At 44.4% G+C, this 16,695-nt stretch overlaps 1 long non-coding RNA gene and 1 pseudogene across 1 annotated transcript in view; both read left to right on the top strand.

The window, feature by feature from the left end:
• Positions 1-16,095, top strand: part of LOC138919467 (uncharacterized) — a 97,204-nt gene extending 81,109 nt beyond the window's left edge. The window contains exon 6 of the long non-coding RNA XR_011429667.1: positions 15,699-16,095. This is a non-coding gene — a long non-coding RNA (uncharacterized lncRNA). The remainder of the gene's footprint in view (positions 1-15,698) is intronic.
• On the top strand, positions 8,867-13,521 carry LOC100055216 (gamma-soluble NSF attachment protein pseudogene; annotated as a pseudogene).
• Positions 16,096-16,695: the final 600 nt, after the last annotated feature.

Genomic DNA, 16,695 nt, shown 5'->3' with positions numbered 1-16,695 from the left:
CACCTGAAACTAATATAATGTTATAAGTCAGTTATACCTCAATTTAAAAAAAAAAAAGAAAGGATGGCCATCAGATAGGTGAAGATCAGGCTGCCAACAAGTGCTTACAGAATTCCCACGGTTATCAATTGAACTCTTTTCCCAGCTGGGGAGAGACCTGAAGAAGGGGCTGTTGCCCTTCCTCTTGGGGTCCTTCCTCTGTTTGGTGTCACAACTTTGAAACGAGACCAAAGCTGTGCATTCAATAGCACAAGCTTTATTCAATGGCCAAAGAATGGAGAGGTGGGAACAAAGTTTACAAATCAACTTCTTAGTTCCTGCATTGATTAAGCAGCTGTTATAAGGGGTCGAGGTAATGAATGGGAGGAATATTCATCATTATTACAAGAAATGGGCATACGTTTGAGGGGTGCCACCTCTTTTCTTTCCTTATTTGGTTATATCTTGCCATTGCCATGGCCGTTGTAAACTGTCATGGCTTCAGTGGTTGTGTTCTGTAATACCGTAATGTATTACAATGAGCACATAATTAGCTGCAGGGTCTATGTCAGGTCAAGGCAGACTGCCATGTTGCCTTCAACTGGTTTTAACTGGATTTGACCTATATCTCAGCCACCTTCTCTTTCCTCTCTTGGTGGTTTCCTGTAAGCTAAGAGAACATGTTAGGCTTGTTCTGAGCAGGGCTGTGGTTAATGTTTTATGGGGTTGATGGGCCGGGTACCGCTACCGTGTTTGTTTCACCAATCAACTCCATGGTCAGGATTACCAAGCCTGATATAAATAGAGGGTGACTTCCCTCTGCTTTGGGAATCCTCCCCTTCAACCAGCCACAAAAACCATTTCCACAGTTGGCATCCTTGAAATGTCAACTGACATAATTTTTGCTACAGTCATCCTTATTGGGATACCATCTTTCAATGAAGGAAATGTCTCTGGTGTGACAGTCTCCCTTTCAGAATCCAGTAAGACAGTTGTTACATCATTTTCTCTGTGGAACTCTTAGAAATTAACTCAACAGTGTTTTTAACCTTCTGTGTTGTTTTTGTCCTCTTAGGCTGCTGATTTAAGAAACGACTGTAAAAGGATTGTCATTTTCCCCTGTCAAAGAACTATCTTACTGTTCTCTATGAGTGTGTTTTTTATTTTTACTTTCATTATAAATGATTCAATGACTTTGCCTTACTCTGATTTTTTTTTAAAAAATGACGAATATCATGCAATTACAAATTCTCTGGGATGATTTTTCACTCCCTCCACTCAATGTCAAGTTTACAGATAGACAGTTTTCTCAGTCCCCATAATGCGTGATGGGCAATGCAATTGTACTCCAGTTTAATCATGCACTGAAGCTTTAACCCTTTTAGGACTCATCTTTATTTAAGGTCTCCTATTAGACCCCACTCCTTATGGGGTCCTGGACTTTGTCTCCTGTACCCCAAGTGCTAAGAGGCTATGAGATGGTAAGCTGAAGTTCATCAAATTTGGCAAATGCCCTCAATGTAAAGGCTGGTTCAAGCTCTCCTTAATCCTCTCTGAGTCTCAACCTTCTCCTGGTTGTTGATCTAAATATTACCTACTATCTACCCAGCTAATTGATACAGTTACAAATATTTTTTCAATATTTATCCAGCAACTTCTGTTGCTTTCATTAAGAGGAGTAGTTAATGTACCTTGTCCACCATATTGCCAGAAAAGTGGAAGTTCTCAAAAGATTTTTTTGAGATTATGAATTTCAAAATCATTAAATGATAGTGCACTTAAAGTCACCTTGTACAATGCTTAGCACATAGTAAGCACTCAGTAACGAAGGAAATCAGAGAGAAAAGAATGCCCAAGCAGATAAACAGGTAAGCTAGTCGTCTTGCTACCATGAACACTATGAGTTTGTTGTTTTTTTATTAAGCTGGAATGATATGATTCTTCTTCTTACTGGTCACATTGCATCCTGAGGAAACAAGGAAGTAAAACTTCATCTTGTATTTTTTGTTGTGATGTTCAGTACAGAAGTCAATGTAGAACTATTTATCTGACAACGACAAACAAACACATAGCATTGGAGATGGATTGGCGGTTACCATAGGAGAAGGGGGGAGGGCAAAAGGGGTGATTAAGCTCACATGTAAGGGATGGACAATAATTAGTTTCTGGGTGGTGAACATGATGTAATCTACACAGAATTCCAAATATATTATGATGTACATCTGAAAGCGATATAATGTTATAATCCAATGTTACTGCAATTTTAAAAAAATTTTTAAATAATAAAAATATTGAAAGTCACAAAGCAAATAAATATGTAAAAAATTTTAAAAAAGAATTATTTACCTGAGAATGACATATATCCATTTATTTGTGTAAGAGAAAAATGCTGTTCACATATAGTACAGGCATTTCTGAATACAGATAGATTGTGTAAAGTGAAAAAAAAAGAGTGGAACTTCAAAGCCAAAAGGGCACAGTCATCACTTGCATGTTGAGAGACCAAAGGGAAATTGTTCTACAGTTGGTTACAGTGACCTCCTAAGAGGTTCTGAACTATGGTTAAGCTCAGGGGATATTTTTAGTTGGGCTCATGAGCAAATCTGATGAGGCTGCAAATCTCCGCTAGAATCACTATCTGTTTTTCTGTCTGCCCTGTTGGTCAAGTTCACTGTGATCTTTCCTCTGGTTTTTTTTCTTGACTTTGCTCATGACCATCTCTATGGCCAATTCCCTGAAGACCTTTTGGAAGCCCATCCCAACTCATTTTATGGTCATTGCCTTCTCCTCCATGATCCCCCTCTTCCCCAGTATTTTCTTTTTCATGGCATCCCCCGTTATCCAGTCTACACCCATACTCCACTTTTCCTCCATGGCTTCCTCAGCAGCCTCTTCTGTGATCCATTTCACGGCTGTGATGACCTCTGCCATGTCCATGACTCCTGCCGGGATTCATGCCATAAGCACACCTATGATTGTGGCTTCATTCATGGCCCACACCTTGGCTCACCTTATGTCCAAAGCCATGTGCTCCTCCACTAACCAGTTCATTTTCCAGGCTTGGGACGTTCCAGAGCACAGTCCTGAGTCCAGGTCCAGACCAAGGTGAATTCTGTGGCCATGAAGGTTATAAATGCCTCTACTTATCAGAGGAAAAGAAAAGTACTTCTAAATGAGAAAATAAAATTATTAATAGAGGACTGGCCCAGTGGTGTAGTGGTTAAGTTCGGTGCTCTGCTTCGGCAGTGCAGGGTTCGCAAGTTCAGATCTGAGGCACAGACCTAGCACCACTCATCAAGCCATGCAGTGGTGGCATCCCACATAAAATAGAGGAAGACTGGTAGAGATGTTACCTCAGTGACAATCTTCCTCAAGCAAAAAGAGGAAGATGGCCAACAAATGTTAGCTCAGGGCCAGTCTTCCTGATGCACACACAAAAATTTATTATTAGAGTTAAATCTTTTCCTTCCATATCATTAAACCATCTTGGATTGTCAAAAATCACAAATTTTCACTTTTCAATACCGTCTATTTTGTCTCTTCTCATTCATTCTTTGCGTGTGTGTGTGATTTTGCTGGCTCTACTCCTCTCATTTATTTATTTATTCACGTCCCTGAGAAAACAGCCTTCCTATTTATTGCACTTGCGTAGCCTCTATGTGAATGCTGTGATCATTGCTCTGTACCTTGGTAAGGTTACATGCTGCTAATCTTTCAAGACAAGGGCAAGTCCACATCCTGTACCTAGGGAGTAGAGTTTCTCAGAAACAGAGAGGCTTTCGTTGTGTTAATCAACCAAGAAAGTTGCATGTCTGTAAGGAAGGTAGAAATAAATGAAAGTTGGTAAAATAGACGTCAGAATAGTAGTCACCTTTAGGTGGGCAGGTATTGACTGGGAAGGGACACATCACTCAGGTGATAGAAATGTTCAATATTTTGAGCTGAGTGGTGGTTATATGGGTGTGTACACATTTAAAATTAATCAAGCTGTACACTTGAGATTTGTGCACTTCTTGTAAATTATACTTCAATTTCTTTTTAAAAAGATAAGAGAAAGCCCATAAAGAGCTAAAGCTTGGAGAATCGGCTTTATATACTGCAGCCAAGAGCACAGGCTCTCCTGTCGAGCAGTTAGAGCCCCAGCTCTGCCAGTGCCTCACCCTGTGATCTTCAGCAAGTTACTTCAGTCTCTGACTCCAGCGTCCTAGTCTGCAAAATGAGATAAGAAGAGTACATGTCCGGAAGGTGGCAAAGCAGAGTAAAGGAGAGACGATGCTCTCTTGTGCTCTTGGTTCTGGACCTCACACTTAGTAAACAGTTAATAAAGTGCTGGTGGTTATTACTATATTTTTATCTTAAACATTTAGAGGATTGCTCATGGCAGGTGAGTCTCATTTTTTTTCTCCCCATAAGGAAACATCAGACAATCTGAAATAGGCAACTCAAGTAAGTTGACTGTAAATTATGCCAACCATTCGTGGCTAGTGTGTGAAGTTTTCATTTATTTATGGTATATTTCCTCTGGCTCATCCTACAAATGTTGAAGTCCACTTCCAGGAATACATCCAGCCAAAATGGGAAAATATAAAGTGTTTAATATAGAACAAGAAAAATATGTTAGAATAGAAGATTAAGACCAGGATGGAGAACAGAATGCACAAATGCAGTGTGCTGCTGGCATGTGGCTTTCACGTCCACCACAGAGAAGTGCAGAGGGCTCCAGGCCTCGAAACCTGTCAGCTCTCAGAGCATCGGAAGCCTCCCCTACATGACCAAGCATTTCTGTGGCTTCTGTTCTTCCTAAGGGTATTTCCCTGTTATCCGCCCTTAGTATTTAGTGAAGTATTTTAAAATTTCCAGCCTATTTGAGCTGTGCCTAGGGGTATCTAGAAAAGTAAATGCCTTTTCACTTGGGAAAAATCATGAAAGAAGGGAGAAAGAGCCCCCAATCTTAGCCCCTCACCCTCTGAAGCAGCATATGGTAATATCTATAAAGGAAATGAAAGACCTATTGTGGGCCCAAACATTCATCACTTTCTGGAGATCCTTTTTCTGGTGGCAATTTATAAAAGATACGCTTGTTTTGTAAAAGATGTGCTTCCCTTATACTCTCGACTCTCCTCTGCTCAAACCACCCATGCCCACACACTTGCCTGTCTCTCAGGTCCCCACTTTAAGTTTCTTCTCTTTGTTTTTCTACTTCTCACTACATCTATCATTTATATTTTCTGTCTTCCTCTCTCTCATGGTCTTTATATTGTGATATGTGAGGAAAGAAAAGTCAGGCAGAGACAATAACCATCTACCCCATTCATCAGGCTGGGATTACAACACGGATAAAGTCAGCTCCTTAGTTCACTGGAAGGAATGTTTTCCCCGAGGACGTGCTGCAGCTGTAAGGCATCATAGCATCCCCTTTCTTTGAGTAACTTACTCACTTTCAGTGATTCAGTCAATGAAAAACGTAGTTCTCTAAAATCATAGACCATCCAAATTTGGTCTTTGAAATTATATCAGTAAGAAGGAAATATCTCGTTCTTGTCTGGAGAATCTCAGTTACTTTGACACAGAGAAGCAGCCTCAATTTCCAACCCAGGGCAGATGCGGAGTTTCAGAATACAGCATCCCACGTCTATTGTAAGGTTGTTTCCAAGGAAACTGGGTCCACTTCATGGTCCAGAGTTCCTGTTGACCCTTGTCCTCCCAGCCCTTCTTTGTCTTGAGCTTACTAAAACTCTGCTTCATTTAACTGTTGCCGAAATTCCACGCTTTCCCCAGCATTATCATGACTCTTTCTACAGTTTGGTGAGAAGCTCCTTAGTCCCTCTGGTGTACAGTCTCCCTTGTTGCAACGAGCTGATAAATGAGACTACAGGTTTGCTCCTGCTCTCTTATGGACTGGGCTAGGATACAGGGACTCTCCACACTGCTCTCTCTTTCTTAATATCCCAGTGGTCCCAGTCCTATTATTCTACACCTACTCTTGATCTATCTTCTAGGTGGGTTCCCACCATCTCTACGCACAGTAACTCACCAGGCAAAAACTCAGTCATACCAGCAGCCCCCTACCAACCACAGCTGCAGCCAGAGAGATGAAGATGATGGCCCAGGGCTGCAACTATCCACTTCTTGGCATGTGGCTCAGGACTGTGGTGACTGGGCCTGTTTTCTGGGAGCTGGTACTGGTTCTAGGAGTGGTGGTTGGCTCATAGGTGGATCCTGTCCTGGTGGTCCTGATACCTGGGACTGAGGTGGTAGATGATGTTCCAATAGTGGATGTGCCCAGGCCAGAGGTATTCAGGGCTGTCCGAGGGGCAGTATTGCTGATAGCAGGGGTCATGGAGTCCATTCCAGGGGCTGTGGTGACAGAGATGGGGGTAGTCTGCTTCCAATGGTCCTGGGGCCTAGGAAACAGGTCACACAATATGATGCATTTGTAGTGGAGATAATTAAAGGGGAGGAAGGTGTAGTTAGAGCAGAGTGGTTGAATCCAACACACCTATGGTGGCGGTGGTTTGGAGAGATGTGTTGTGGTGGGAGGAGAGATGGTAGGAGGTGATTCACCTGAGGCCATGATCCCTAGAATAGAAGTGATTGTCTTAGAGAAGAGAAGGTACAATATGTCCACTGATGGTGCTGGTGGAGGCAGAAGATTGAGGAAATGTGACTGTGACTGATGCCGAAGTGGAAGATCTGTTCAATTTAGAAGTGGCCACCCAAATAGAAGAGAGTGGGCTGGGATAAAAAGGATAAGGTCTGACGCTCTTCTGATGCAGTCACTGAGTGTAAGGACGGTGCCAGAGGAAGAGAGGACAGAATCAGGTGTACTCACGGGTGAGGCAGCAGCGATGGCTGGGAGCATAGGTGACATGATCTAACACAATCATGGCGGTCAACAAAGTCGAGGAGAGGCGCTAGGAACAGATGTGGCAGAACCTGGCCCACGTGGAGGAGGCTGGCCCCAGGGACAGGAAGGGTGGACTAGAACAAGGTGGGAGGACCTAATACAGCAGAGGCAGTGGAGGTGGTGGCTCCGGCAGCAATGGTTGTGCTTAGGTCGGAAGTGGTTGCACTGATACAAGAACAGTGTCTGTCCCTGGAATAGCAGTGGGTGGTTCAGAATTAAGCAGGTGGACTCAGGTCCAACACGAGTGCTGATGGCAAGTGCAGAGGTGGTTTTATTCAGAGAACTGCCAGAGAATGAAAAAAATCATTCTGGTCTTAGACTAGAGCAAGGATTGGCAAACTTTTTCTGTAAAGTGTCAGATGGTAGATTTTTAAGCTATTTGGGTCACACAGTCCCTGTCATAACTGTGCAAAGTAGCTGGAAAGCAGCTATAGATTTAAATGAATAGGTGTAGCTGTGCTCCAATAACGCTTCATTTAGAAAAACAGGTAACAAGCAAGACCTGGCCCACGAAGTGTAGTTTGTAACCTCTGGAACAATAGTCAATAAATTGAAGATGAGGCGGTGGTGTCACAGATGACGGATGGAATAGAGTTGATTGTACTTGGCACAGAAGTGAGAGCAGCTGACAAGTGAGGATGGTTGTCACAGAGTTGAGATGAGTTTTCTGTAGGCAGAAGTGATGGACTATAATTAACTGGTGGTGGGGGGAATATTTGCAAGCAAGTATTTCTGATTGGGATGGAAACGATGGACACTAAACAAAAGGAGATGAGGCCAGAGCAGAAATAAGTAGGACTGAAGAAAAGGAAACAAAATTATATGTAACAGGTATGGTGGCTTGACTAGAATCCAGAGAAGAAATGACAAAAACAGGTGAAAAGGTGGTGGTTATCACTGGAGTAAAGGTGTGTGATTAGAGAAGATGTGGTAGTTAGTACCTGATACAGCTGTGTTGGTGATGGATTGAGTAGAAAAGTCAGCGGTCCTAGTGGACACCAAGGTGGCAGAAAAGATTGTGAAAGGTCTAGAGACACTGATGGAGACTGCAGTGGCCCCAAAGGTGGAGGTAGAGGCCAAGAGGGGCAATGAGGCCAAAGTGAAGGCTGTGGTGACCTCTGAGGCTGTGGTGGGTCCAGAAGGTGAGGTGGGAGCTTTAGCATCCCCAGAAACTATGGAGGAGAATATGGTGGGCACAGACATTGAGAAGGAGCCTGTGGTGCTCTTAGAGGCTGTGGTTTAGACAGTCAGGGTTTCAGAAAATACAGTGCTGTTTGTAGTAGGCACAGGCAAAATAGACAAACCTGTGGTGAGCTGAGATGCTGATGAGGAAGCTGTGGTGGACTTGATGGTCTCAGAACCTGTACTGGAGGCTGTGGTGCTCACAGATGTTATTGTGGATGGCAAGGTGGACTCAGAGACTATGGTGGAGGCCACACTGCTAACAGACTCTGAAGTGACCTCAGAAGCTGTACTATAGGCCATGCTGGTCTCAGATCTTAAGGTGGAGGCTGTGGTGATCTCAGAGTGTGTGGTGGACAAAGACACTGCAGTGCTCTCAGAGGTTGTGGTTGAGGCTGTTGTCACAGAAGCTTTGGTAGAGACTATAGCTGTCTCAGAGCCTGTGCTGGTGGCTGTGCTGGATATAGACATTTTAGTAGAAGATGCAGTAGTTTCAGAGGCCATGATGAAAGCCATGATAGCTTCAGAGGCTGAGGAGGAGGCCATGGTGGTCTCAGAGGTTGTAAAGAAAGTTACAGGGGTCTCAGAGCCTGTGGTGGTTTCAGAGGCCCTGATGGGCACAGATGTTATCATGGAGGCCCTGGTGCTCTCAGAGGCTATGACAGAGTTCACGGTGGACACCGATGCTGTGATGGAGAATACGGTGACCTCAGTGGCTTTGGTGATGGTTGTGATCTTTTCAGAGCTGTGGAGGTCTCAGAGTTTGTGGTGAAGCCGGTGGTGGGCACAGACATTATCATGGAGGGAGTGGTGGGCACAGACACTGTGGTAGAGAGGAAGGTGATCTCAGATGTTATAGTAGAGGCTGTGACTGTGGTGGATTCAGAGGCCATGGTGTGGACTGTAGTGGGAACAGATGTTATGGTGGTAGGTGTGGTGGGCACAGAGGCTGTGGTGGTCTCAGCAGGCATTGGAGTAGTTGTGGAGGGCACAGACTCTCCAGGTGGTTCAGAGGCTTTAGTGAAAACTGTCATTGTCTCCGAGGCTGTTGTAGGTGCCATGGTGGTCTCAGAAGTGGTGGTGGAGGTCATGGCAGTCTCAGAGGCTGTATTCTTAGAGCTTGTGGTAGAGGCTGTGGTGGGCGCAGATGTTATTGTGGAGGATATAGTGGTCTCAGAGACTATGTTGGAGGTCATAGTGGGCTCCGAGGCTGGAGTAGAGACTCTGGGTGGTCTCAGAGACTCTGGTAGAAACTATGGTGGTTTCAGAGGCTGTGGTGAAGACTGTGGTGGGCACAGATGTTATCATAGAGACCCTGGTGGTCTCAGAAGCTATGGTAAATGTTATGATGGGCACAGATGCTGTGATGAGGCACATGGTGATCTTAGAGACTATAATGATGTTTTTGGTCATTTCAGAGCTTATAGTGGTCTCAGAATCTGTGGTAGAGGCTGTGTTGGGCACGGATGCTGTGGTGGAGACCATGTAACTCTCAGAGCCTGTGGTGGAGCCCACTGTGGACACAGACTCTGCAGTGGCCCTTGAGGCTGTGAGGGAAGCTGAGGTGGCCTCAGAACCTGCAATGGTTTCAGAGCCCATAGTGATGACTGTGGCTGGCATAGATGTCATCACAGAGGCTGTAACAGGCACAGATGCTGGAGTAAAGAGCAAGGTGATCTCAGATGTTATAGTGGAGGCTGTGGTGGATTCAGACCCTTGGTGCTCTCAGAGGCTGTGGTGGTTTCAGATGTCCTGGCATAGACTATCGTGGGCACAGATGTTATTGTGGAGGTTGTGGTGGTCTCAGAGACCTTGTTGGAGGCCACAGTGGACCAAGAAGCTGGGATAGAGGCTGTCATTGGCACAGATACTATAATGGAGGAACTGAGGGTCTCAGAATTTGTTTGGGAGGCTGAGGTGGTTGCAGAACTTATGGTGGTTTCAGAGGGTGTGCTGGAGTCTGTAGTTGGAACAGACATTTTGGTAGTGGGGATGATGATCTCAGAAGCTGTGGTGAAAGCACTGGTGGTCTCAGAGGCTGTGGTGATGATTACGGTGGACACAGATGTAATGGCAGAGGCAAGAGTCATCTCAGAGGCTTCAGTGGAGACTATAGTCAGTGGTGGAGGCCATGGTGGTCTCAGAAGCTGTTGGGTTCTGAGAGCCTGTGTTGGAGGCTGTGAGGAGCACAGATGTTATTGTGGAGGACACAGTTGTCTCAGAGACTATGGTAGAGGCCATAGTGAATTCAAAGGCAGGAGTAGAGACTGTCATAAGCAGAGATGCTGTGGGGGAGGACCTGACAGCCTCAGAAATTGTGAGAGGAACTGTGGTAGATTCAGAATCTTTGGTGGTCTCAGTCTTTGGTAGGTTCAGATGCCATGGTGAAGACTGTGGTAGGCACAGCCATTACTGTGGAGGCCCTGGTGCTCTCAGAGGCTGTGGTAGAGGTCATGTTGGATACAGATGCTGGAGCATGTGGTGATCTCAGAGGCCGTGCCGATGGTTGTGGTCATTTCAGAGCCTATGGTGGTCTCAAAGTCCATGATGGAGGCTGCGATGGTCTGAGAGATTGAGTTGTTCTGAGAGCCTATGGTGGAGCCCTTTGTGGACACAGACTCTGCAGTGGCCCCTGAGGCTGTGGTGGAAGCTATGGTGGTCCCAGAACTAGTTGTGATTTCAGAGACCATTGTAAAGAATGTGGTGGGCAGAGATGTTATCGTGGTAGTTGTGACGGGCACAGACGTTGTGGTCTGTGTTGGATGCTCTGGTAGACACAGATATTTTGGTGGAGGACAAGATGATCTTAGAGCCTCTGTGGAAGCTTTGGTGGTTTCAGGGCCTGTGGTGAAGACTGTGGTGGGCACAGACATTATGGAGGCCCTGATGCTCTCAGAGGCTGTGGTAGAGGTCATGGTGGGCACAGATGCTGTGGTGGAGGGTGTGGTGACCTCAGAGGCTGTGGTGGTGGTGGTGGTTGTTTCAGAGCTTATAGCGGTCTCAGAAGCTGTGGTGGAGGCTGTGATGATCTGACAGGCTGAGTTGCTCTGCCCTGTAGAAGAGCCCGTTGTGGACACAGACTCTGCAGTGGTCCCTTGGGCTGTGGTGGCCTTGGTTGTATGCCTGGAAGCTGTGGTGAAGGATGTGGAGGGGTCAGAGGCTGAGGTCGACCCAAGGACTGTAGTCCTTTCTGAAATACATCAATTTTTATTCAGGTGCGACACTCACTTTTGCATTTTTCATATCTAATTAAGAGCATTGTGCATATCTCTTTTTCCTGTTTCCTTTAAGTCAGCATAACCACTGGTATCTAGATTAAAGTTAACCCCTCATGTGAAAACCGTACTTTAGAGATTGCAGCATTTATAGTTTTCTCCTCCTCTTCCTTTTTTTTAAATGTGACTATTATGGGCCTGAATGCTGATTCAGCTGTGCTTCTGTATTGAATGAATGAATCATTTGACCAATCTCCTTTGCACTTTCTCCTTCATTCCAGAACATTGCTAATCAGAGTTGTCAGCTTTTTTTTTTTTTTTTTTTTTTTTTGACGCTATACTCGCCTAGGTGAATCTTCGAATCTAGCGCATGTTAAGAAGGCAACCAAACAGAAACTGTATATCGTCTCTCTTTGCGTGTTTTAACACTAAGCACAGTTGGAGCTCAGAGGAAGGAGAAATCGTGCTGTTTGAAAACCCCATCAAGGTCATCTGGACTGATCTTCCCAGCAGCATTCCCTTGGCTGGGTCGAAGTAACGAGGAGCTTACACCAAAATGGGAGGGCTCCTTCAGCAGAGACCCTCAAGCGTAAATCCCCCCTTCACTCTGGGGCTTTCAGCACGCCGTCCCCACCTGAGGAAAGCCTGCAGGTTCCAATGCACCAACTGAGGGCAGTCGGGCTGTAAAGTTGAGGTGAGACCAGATTTTGCAGGGTTCTTTAGGCAGTCGAGGTCAGAACTGATGCATCAGGCAGTTCGTAAAAGTTCTCTCAGTGGAGAGACACAAGGAAATGCTAGGGGTGAAGGAGCCTTGGGATGATTACTTGATTCTTTCCTTTATTTATTTTTTAAGTATAAAGTGTAGACCAAATAGTAGCAGTGGGAATGGGTTAGAGAGAATCTGGGAGTTGAGTCTAAATTTCTCTCTGTTAGGCACTCTGCGTCCAGGACTTCTCATTCATCCACTCAAAAATATTCCTTGAGGGGCTGGTCCAGTAGAGTAGTGGTTAGGTTCACGTGGTCCACTTGGGTGGCCCGGGGTTGGCAAGTTCAGATCCTGGGTGTGGAGCTACACACAGCTCATCAAGCCATGCTGCAGCGGCATCCCACCTGCAAGGTGGAGGAAGATTGGCACAGATGCTGGCTCAGCAACAATCTTCCTCAAGCAAAAGGAGGAAGATTGGCAAGAGGCATTAGCTCAGGGCCAATCTTCCTCACCAAAAAAAAAAAAAGAATTCCTTACGAACCTTCTATGAGTCATGTGGCATGCCAGGCATGGGACACAGTGGCAAAAAAGTACATAGGGAGCTTATATTCAAGTGAGAGAGAGAGACAATGAATAAGCAAACAGATAATGTCTGAAATGAAAAATCTATGAATAGATGACTGGAGCTCTTTCATGGGCCTAAAGGAAGAGGCTCTGTCACCCTCCTTGTCAGGGACGGACTGTGGAGGTGGCAGCTCAAAAGAGAAATGAGGGGCTGAACAACCTTGTCAAAGCAGAGAAATACCTGAAAACTGTTGTTTGCAAATGGAAGCCGGATTATGACAGTGCCACTTCCGAATATGGAAAAGCAGAGCTTCTGAGCAAACCAGCATGATGTTGAAGGAGATGCAGAAGCTACCAACTGATTGAGAAAGCCAGCGTAACGTTTCTAGAAAACAGCACTCCCAATAGAGCAGCCCTGGAGGCATTGGAACACAGCCGGCACTGGAATGAGCTGGAAAGCTTGCAGGAAATGTAGATCCAGAGAAGTCAGTACGATTATGTCAACAGACAGCCAACACGTCTGAAAATGAGGAGCACTTGGGCAGGCAGCTGGATGCTTAGGAAAAGCCTCAAGACTGCTAGCACAAGGATGCAGCATTGATCAGACGGCACCCTGTTCAGAAAGAAAAAAATATTTATAAGGAAATTCAAATTATCCAACCGTTTATAAGAAAACAGTTGCTCAAGTCTTAGTTCACCTACACAGAAATGACTACATGGCCGCAGAAAGCTGTGTCGGGGAGAGCTCCAGCACACCAGGGCCTATGGGAGTGACAGCTGTGCTGCCCCAGGACAGCTTCTGGAAGGGTATGACCAGCAAGACCAAGCTGCAGCGTCAGAGGTCTGCACCTCTTCACGTTTCAAGTGCATGGACAGAGATTAGAGATTATGCTGAACTGGGCCTGAATGTGGTGGGTCCAGCAGGGGATCCAGAAGAAACCACCAGCAATGGTCGCACAACCACGTGAATATACCTAACGCCACCGAACTCTGCACTTAAAAATCGTTAAAATGGTAAATTTTATGTTAGGCATATTTTACCACAATAAAAAAAATTTAAGAAAAAGAAGGAGCAGGAGGAGAATTAGAAGGAGAATTATAAAAAGAATTACAAGAAGAGGAAGAGGAGGAGAAGGAAGAGGAGGAAATAAGCCTGTGTCCTCACTACAGAGCTGAGGAAGAGGAAGATGGATATTCAGAAGGACTGTGCTAGTATTTCTCTTTGCAAAAAAGAAAAGAAAAAAAGGTGCCATGCCATTTCAGGGACTTGGAGCTTGTCTAAGAGTTTTCCATACTTCATTGAAGCCATGGTTTTAAATGCTAATAAAGACTGTCATTTTTACTTACTGATTCCCCAAATCACCCATCTGCGTCCACTATCTGGGAAAGTTTTCTTCGTTTCTCTAAGAGCTTTCCTAAGACACCAGCCGGAGTTAAAAGAAATGTACCGTCATGCTTTCATACAGTTGATTTTTAAATTTGTGAGCCAAATTCTAGATAAATTACATTCTGAATAAATAGGGCAATAGGCATGGATATTCTCTCTTGGGCTCTTGCGATTTACTATTCAAGAATTTCCTTTTCATTTTATTTAATGATTGGTGCCAAAAGCGAAGTTCACTGATGAGAAAATTAATTAGGATTTTAAAAATTTGTTTTGTTCTGAAAAGGATATTTATCCCCCATGATATTGGATACATATAAATTATTAAACTACTTCAGAGGTGAAATTGGGACACGAAGCTATTTCGAGCTTTACAATAGTATTTAGCCCAATAAAAGATGCATTCAAGGTCTTTGTTAAATACCTATGAATAGCAATATAGTATGGGTATGATGTTTAAATCTGTAGGTGCAAATACCAGGAGAAAAAGCTAAAAGCTGGAAGTTGGTGCCTCTGGAGAGCAGGAGTCAGGCGTGAAAAGGAGGGGCTGCATCAGAGATGGCTGGTTTTTATAAGAGGCCTGTAGGACTATTGGACTTTTAAAACTATTTACATGAATTACTCTGGTAAAATTTGCAAAGGAAACATACACAGAGTGAGTAGGAGATGATGAAATGGAGATAGCGTTTATAAGGAATTATTTCAAGAAACTTGGCAATGAGAGAGGGCAGAGCTGGGAAAAATATGAGCTGTTAAGATGGATGCTGGAAGAGTAGAGCTTTTCAAAGTGGGGCCCCTGGACCATGGGCATCAGGATTGCCTGGAGACGCCCTCACCTCAAACTTACTGACTTAGGAATCCCAAAGGACAGGGACCAAACCTGCATTCAAAAAATAATCTCATGAATATACAATGGAATATTATTCAGCCATAAAAAAGAAGGAAATCTTGCCATTTGCTACAACACGGACCTTGAGGGCATTAGCTAAGTGAAATAAGTCAGACAAAGAAAGTACCCAAGATCTCACTTATACATGGAATTTCTTCTGGAAAATGAACTCACAGACACAGAGAACAGCTTGGTGGAAGCCAAGAGGTGGGGTGCAGAAGGTGGGCAAAATGGGTGAAAGGAATCAAAAAGTACAAACTTGCAGTTGTAGAATAAATAAGTCAGGGGATGTAATGTATAGCATGGTGACCATAGTTAATAAAGCTGTACTGTATATTTGAAAGCTGCCAAGAGAGTAGATCTTAAAAGTTCTCATCATAAGGAAAAAAATTTTGTAACTATGTGTGGTGATGGATTTTAACTAGACCTATTGTGGTGATCATTTTGGAATACATATAAATATCTAATCATTATGTTGCACACCTGAAATTAATATATGTCAATTATGTCTTAGTGAAAATAACGTATAAAAACATAAAAATAATCTCCTCCAGGTGATTCCTGTGCCTACTGTTCTAGAGTGTGTTTGGATGTTGATGGGAAGGACCCTGGAGAGGTAGAAGGAAAAAGTGTGGGAGGGGGAGGAGAAACCCACTGAGAGGGCAGGAGGGGTGGGAGGGGAACCAAGCCCAGGTGGAAGGACACTCTTCCCTTGTAAGGGGGGAGAAGGGAAGGAGAGAATGGATGCAGATGGGTGTGATTTTACAGACCTAATGGTGAGAAGATGAGGTGGTGCCTGCCAGCATTTTCGCACACTTGTACCTCTTTTATTTATACGTCCTTCTTTGTGTGCTATCTGCCTTTCCCTTTAGACTGTGAGCTCCTCAAAGACAAGACCTGTCACTGCTTTGTTGGCTGATGTATCTTCAGACCTAGCGCAGAGCAGATACTCCAAAAATGTTTGCTGAAGGAACCTGTGAGTGCCATGTTCAATATGGCATGACATCCAAGTGAAGACTTTATGGGAAAAAAACCCTGGAAATAGAGGACTGGATTTCAGCACAAGGACAGGCTAGAGATGAGTCTGGAAGTCATCTGCAGCAATAATAGATCAAAATGAACAGGCTCACAGAGACGCTGGGAGGAGAAAGAGAACAGGATGTGCAAGACAGTGGCCTCCAGGAGATAGTCATTGGGAGAGAGCAGAGAGAAGACGCAAGAAACAAACATCAAAGGAAAAAGGAAAAAAAAATTAAAGTCCTCCTGTTTATTCCGCCTAGGCCTATTTCTGTCGATTCCACACCTACCCAGCCCACTCCCTTTTCAGGCATTCCATCCTACGGGGGAAGCGAAGGGGCTTTCTAAGTTGTTTGACATTGGGTTTTTATAATTAAGAAGAGAAACTTGGAATTATGAAAGAGTCTAGGAGAGAAGTCAGGTGAAATTGCTAGGAACATAGGAGCCCAGACTCTGCTTCTCCTTGGGCTAATTTCACTCACAACTCCCTTAGCCCAGAGATCTCTGTGATCCCTCCATGTGTGTCTTCATCCAAGGATTATGAGAGTTGACCAAGGATTTAAATTTAGGCAGCATTTCTGGAAGGGATATTTTTATTTGAGTGGGCCTTATTTAGACTTTATTGGAGCCTAGCTCTAATAAGGAATTAAGGATGATATCAAAACTAGGATTTTCAAATTAGATACAAAACATTTATCAAGCAGCTATTATACTCCAGGATTCTAAGGGAAATTAAAACACTGCTGCTATTTGTGCTCATGCTTATAGCGGAGGGTTGGAGGGAGAGAAGAAAGGTGGATTTGCTGCAAGATGAAGGTGGGAGTCAGAATCATGGTCACTGGGGGCTCGGGA

The sequence above is a fragment of the Equus caballus genome, chromosome 20, assembly GCF_041296265.1.
Source record: "Equus caballus isolate H_3958 breed thoroughbred chromosome 20, TB-T2T, whole genome shotgun sequence".
Classification (NCBI taxonomy): Eukaryota; Metazoa; Chordata; class Mammalia; order Perissodactyla; family Equidae; genus Equus; species Equus caballus.
The sequence above is the reverse complement of the archived record's forward strand: the minus strand, read 5'-3'. Positions and strand labels throughout refer to the sequence as shown.